We start from the raw sequence: 6,186 nt of genomic DNA, 5'->3' as shown, positions 1-6,186 counted from the left end.
AGAGGAAGGGAAGCAGGCTCCCCGCTGAGCAGAGAGCCCGATGCGGGGCTCGATCCCAGGACCCTGGGATCATGACCTGAGCCGAAGGCAGAGGCTTTAACCCACTGAGCCACCCAGGCGCCCCATAAGGTAACTTTTCAAAGTACAATAAACACTGTTAAAATGCCTTCGCTCTAGGGGTGGCTCAGTGGGTTAAGCCTCTGCCTTCAGCTCAGATCATGATCTCAGGGTCCTGGGATCAAGCCCTGCACTGGGCTCCCTGCTCAGCAGGGAGCCTGCTTCCCCCTGTTTCTCTGCCTGCCTCTCTGCCTACTTGAGGTCTCTCGCTCTCTGTCAAATAAATAAATAAAATCTTAAAAAAAAAAAAAAAGCTTTCCCTCTAGAAGTGGTCTCAATACCAGAAAGCTAATTAATGTCACCCAGGTCAGAAATAAGCTTTACATAAAAAATGATGTATCTGTATCATAACAATACATTTTTATCAACTATGCTATTTCCCCAATAGCCTTGATACCTATTTTAATGACTTCATTATCAACTGACCAAAAGCTCTGTGCACTTCAATTGCCAATCACAACCTTCCAAGTTTTGCAGTAAGTGAAATGACACAGGTGCGCAATGCACATTCTGGAAGCCATCTGTAACTTCTAAACCTTTCTTAAACGCACTGTTACAGCTGATAAAAACTGCAAAAATTTCTGGCTGCACCTCAGATGTAAAGCTCCCCAAAGGAATGTGAATTACTACTAAGGTTTAGGTAGAACCCTCCCAGATCATGGTGTGGCTAGAATAAAATCCTTCAAATTCCTCTCCTTCCTCAAGACCGCAAGCTCAGCTGTAGTCACATCTCGTTTATTCATACTAGTGCAGCAGCCTGTGACGTCCTTACCACTCCACTCTGCCCTCTTCATACCGTCCTGCCACCAATGCCAACTTGTTAAGACATAAATCTGGGCACAGCATTCCTTCCTGGCAAACTTCCCAGTGCACACCTGCTGTCACCGACTGTACAAAAGTCAGGCCCCTCACGACCAGATTCTGTCCATCCTCCCACCCAGTCTCTTGCCATCCTTGCTAAAACCTAAACACTAACAACACTGGTTTACTTATTCCCCCAGCATTTTCCTTCATTGTGCATATGTATTAACCTGTTATCGATTAGACAAACACTCCTTAAGCTGTTGGTATCTACCAACATGGGTTACATGCTGGAAATACACAGATGAATCATAAATATCCTGAGAGACTCCTGTATTGGAGGAGAAAGGTAAGCAGACGATAATATAACATGAAAGGAGCTATCATAAAGGTAGAAAAGGTCACAGTGCTACTTCTGCTTCAAGAAAGACTTCATAGCTCTGAGCATCTGAGCCGGGGTCATGTCTGTCTTGTTAATCTCTGCACATATCTGCAGGGTCGGAACTATGCATGGTGGATGGGAGGTGCTCCCCAGGTGTCATGAGTTACTACTGAACTATGACATGGGAAGGGGTAGTCTAGGCAGAAGGGACAGCACACACCAAAAGTCCACTTGCATGAAAGAGCATGACACAGTAACAAAACAGCAGTGAAGGGTGGCTGAGATATAGAATACTACCCACCCCCCGAAACCACCATCACAGGAGGCTGTTCTGAGGGCTCCAACGTCATGCCTCTGTCCATATCCCACCATGTTTCCTTCCAGAATACTATAGAGTGCTTGCCTCCTACATCCAATATCCTCATTTCTAGAGTTAGCTTACACTAAAATTTTTTTTTAAAGATTTTATTTATTTATTTGACAGAGAGAGATCACAAGTGGGCAGAGAGGAAGGCAGAGAGAGAGAGGAGGGGAAGCAGTCTCTCCTTGGAGCAGAGAGCCTCATGTGGGGCTCGATCCCAGGACCCTAAGACCATGACCTGAGCCAAAGGCAGAAGCTTTAACCCACTGAGCCACCCAGGTGCCCCCCCAAAATTTAAACTGCCCGTCTCTGTTCCGCCTCACCTCACTGATGTCACTTTAAAAGTACACCAGGGGCGGGGCGCCTGGGTGGTTCAGTGGGTTAAAGCCTCTGCCTTCCGCTCAGGTCATGATCCCAGGGTCCTGGGATCGGATCGAGCCCCACATCAGGCTTTCTGCTCAGCAGGGAGCCTGCTTCCCTTCCTCTCTCTCTGGCTGCCTCTCTGCCTACCTGTGACCTCTGTCTGTAAAATAAATAAATAAAATCTTTAAAAAAAAAAAAAATACACCAGAGGCATCTGGGTGGCTCAGTTGGCTAAGCATCTCACTTGATTTTGGCTTGGGTCATGCTCTCAGGTTCATGAGACTGAGGTCTGCCTGATTCTCTCCCTCTATCCTTCCCCTACCCACCCTCTCTCAAAAAAAAAAAAAAACCAAAAACCAAAAAAAAACCCACCAAAAAAAAAAACTTTCTTAATGATAAGCTGCAATATTTTAATAAAGCTTTTTTGTCTGTTGTAAATATAAATTTTGCCTTCATAAAAATTATTTCTTTCATTTTATATGCAATATATAACAGACCCCCTATAATATTTGTAAAAGATTTAGTCTCCTCAAATATATTAATGAGAATATTACAGTAAACAAGGAAATCCACTTATTTTAGAGCATAGAAATCATTATTTTTTATTAAATATTTTTGGGGCACCGGGGTGGCTCAGCCAGTTAAGTGTCTGACACTTGGTTTTGGCTCAGGTCATGATCTCATGGGTCTGCTGGAAGATTCTGTCCCTCTGCCCTCCACCCACTCGCTCACATGCCCACACACACTCTCCTCCCTCTCTCTCTCAAATAAATAATTAAAGATAAACAAGTAAATAAATACCATTAACTCGGGTGAGGGTCCATATTCTGTTCGTTTCTGGAGAAGTGTTCGCCAAGCTGAAATAAAATGGAGCACCGTGGATAGGTTCATCGGGATCGATAGCTGAAATGTCGGTGTACTTCATCTTTGGTTTGCAAACTGTTACATAACTCTGAAGTATTTCTGGTGGATTATCATTCATATCTTCAATGTTAACTGCGAGTGTTCCGGTACATGATCTACCATCTGGGAAGAAAGAGAAAAGGTTCACTGTCGCTTTTTGCCTTCTTTTACAGTTTCCTAATAAAACGAATTAATGACATTCTATATATGATATATGTTTTCTTAAATAAGCTGATGATTACACAAAATGGGAAATAAGAATGTAGAAGGATAAATGAAACCTACAGATCATCTAAAACGAGAACTGCCATGGATAATATCAGCCACAACTGCCAATAACCCTTATGCCATGTTTATTACCAAACACTAAAAATCAGTGTGTGAATTGCAAACTCTGTGTTTCAGGGCGGGTTCCTTCTGGTACAGATATGAATGAACATTAAAAGGTTACAGAAAGTTATTCTAATCCTGATATACATTTCAGCGTTTTAAATATCTGATGTTTAGGTTACCTAACCCAGGATTCTGATTCAGTGTGTCTAAATCATGTCTACAAAATGATTTTTTAAGGGTCCAAAGTTAATTATTATTCTAACTGAATTAAAGTATTATTCTAATTATGAGTTATTCTAATATGAAGCTGGGATTAAGAACCTCTGGGTTGTTTTAAGGAACAGAATTCAAGGAGAGGATCACTTTGACCTAATAATTAGTTGAGTTTCTCAAAGATTCTATTTAAAGTGGCATAAAGAGATACAGAAGAGTCTAGTGAGGCCATTTCACCTGAGCCTAGACTTGAGTGTCGTCTTTGCCCTCCAACATGGATCTATAAGCATTTGAGATCCCACCATGCTGAGGATATAAAGAGAAGTAAGACCTGGCTTACCTTACAAGGCTCACCCTTGTTAGATAATTAAGAGAAATAAGAATAGCCTTCAAAGTAATTTCTAACAATTCCAAATATTTACCAAAAAAAGTCTGCAACATAAGAACTGCAGTTTATTCTCCAATTCCTTTCTAAAATACCACATTAAAACTTTAAAAAAGAAAAAAACTTTTTTTTTTTCTTACCTTGGTCTATTGCCAGAACTGTAATGTTATACACGTCATTTCTGGGAGTCATGGCCTCCCGGTCCAGGATTTTGGAGGTCATGATTGACCCTGAAATCTCATCAATGGTGATCCATCCTTTAGGATCATGCAATTTTTTGTACCTATTAATATAAAATAAAAAGTCTTCAGAAATATAAAACATATTAAAGTAAGTTACTATCTTAATTATTACAAATACATTATCTCTACGTGATTACAGACTTCTTTGTACCTTAAGCGGCTGCCACTGTTGGTTTCAGGGTCATAGGCCTTATAGCCATTGACCTTTGACCCCACTGCTGAGTTCTCTTTAATCCGTACATATTGGGCTGCAGGGCTGCATTCAGGCCCCTCATCCTGATCCCTCACGTGAACTGTGACCAAGGCTCGGTTCATGGTTGCCATTCTGAGTGCAACATCTCTAGTAAACGGAGCTTCATTGTTTACTCCAATTTCCAGGATCACTTGGTGGTTTTCTTCATAATTCAGCGGCTTTTTAAAAAAGAACATGGATATCAGCATCAGTGTAAACTACATACAGTATTTCAAATAACAAGTGACCTTCTGTAAATATGAACAGTGCCGCATAAATTCTATGTTCCCATTCAATCAATATTGACTTTTACCCTTTGCTAAAGAGAGAGGTGATTCTTCACAAAGCCTTTAGCAAGAGTGGTCTGAAAGTTTCTGCAGATGGTCTTATGGAGTTATAAAAAAAATAATTGCTAAAATACTTTCATAGTTTATTCTTAAAAAGGAAAATTATTCTGAACCTGGAGATAATGGGGAAACAAAACAAAACAAAACAAAAAAGTGTTTTTACGGCCCTGCTTTAGAGCACTAAAGGACCAGTGCAAGGGCCATCTAACTCCAGGAGAATGCAATTTTGTTTGACTTACTGCTTCCTATTGCCTATGTCCCTTTCCTTAACCACCACACTATAATCCCTCTGCTATACGATACTGCTTAACTGGTTCATCAGCCTCTAAAAATATTTAATGAATCTGTTGATTAAAATTGAATTTTAGACAGCAAATCAAGCAAAACCCATAAAAACACTATTTCACATTGTTTTGCAAACTTAAAGCATTTTTTTTCTTTCTCTTTCTACTTATTAAAACCATCATTGGCTGACCATTGAAAGATCAAAACGAAGAAGTCAAATTTTTATTTTAAACCTTTCCCCATACCTAGCTATTATCAAGCTGAGATACTAATATCATAAGTCCGCTAGGCAGTCAAGGAAATTTCTAAATCTTAGAATCCATGAAATGTATGTGACACTCTTTTTTATTTTTTATGAACATTTCAGAAAATGGAGAGTCAAGAGGGAAAAAGAATTAATATCTGTTTATCTATTACTAATGAACACTATCTCACAAATTACATGTGTCGGTATGATCATGCAGAGAATGAGAGCATCCGCTGGCAATGAGACTTGGATGAAAATTCACAAAACAGCTGCTGCTCTGAGGAGGTGTAGTTATTCCAGCCAGGGCCCCTTGCTAAAGCCTTAGAAGTGCTTTATGTGGGCGCCTGGGTGGCTCAGTGGGTTAAGCCGCTGCCTTCGGCTCAGGTCATGATCTCAGGGTCCTGGGATCGAGTCCCACATCGGGCTCTCTGCTCAGCGGGGAGCCTGTTTCCCCCTCTCTCTCTGCCTGCCTCTCTGCCTACTTGTGATCTCTCTCTGTCAAATAAATAAATAAAATCTTTAAAAAAAAAAAAAAAGAAGTGCTTTATGTAATTTTTTGAGGCTTACACTGGATATTGCTTTAGAGGCTTAAAAACTCTGCAAGATTGGAAATCTGGTGGGATGAAATCAGTGATTAATGAAAAAACGGGAATTCTCTTCCACCACAAGTTAGCTTTATGTTTTAATCAATTTTTATTAAAAAAGCTCAAAAATATCCTATATCTGCACTGAGATATTAATGGCTCCCTAGAATATGAAGTACTATTCTGTTGTGGAATCTCCATGTTGAGAATGGCCGAGAACAATATCTTCTTCACTCAAGTCCATGTGCACTACCTGTTAGAAAGGAAATTCTGGGATGGAAAGATTACCCAGGCTTGAGCTCAAAACTGCATCAGTTCATGCTCTACGGTTCCAGAAAAGTTATCCAATACGGAAAATTTTAACACTAGCCCCACGAACATGTAAGACTTC

The sequence above is a fragment of the Martes martes genome (assembly GCF_963455335.1).
Source record: "Martes martes genome assembly, chromosome: 13".
In the NCBI taxonomy this organism is placed as follows: Eukaryota; Metazoa; Chordata; class Mammalia; order Carnivora; family Mustelidae; genus Martes; species Martes martes.
The sequence above is the reverse complement of the archived record's forward strand: the minus strand, read 5'-3'. Positions refer to the sequence as shown.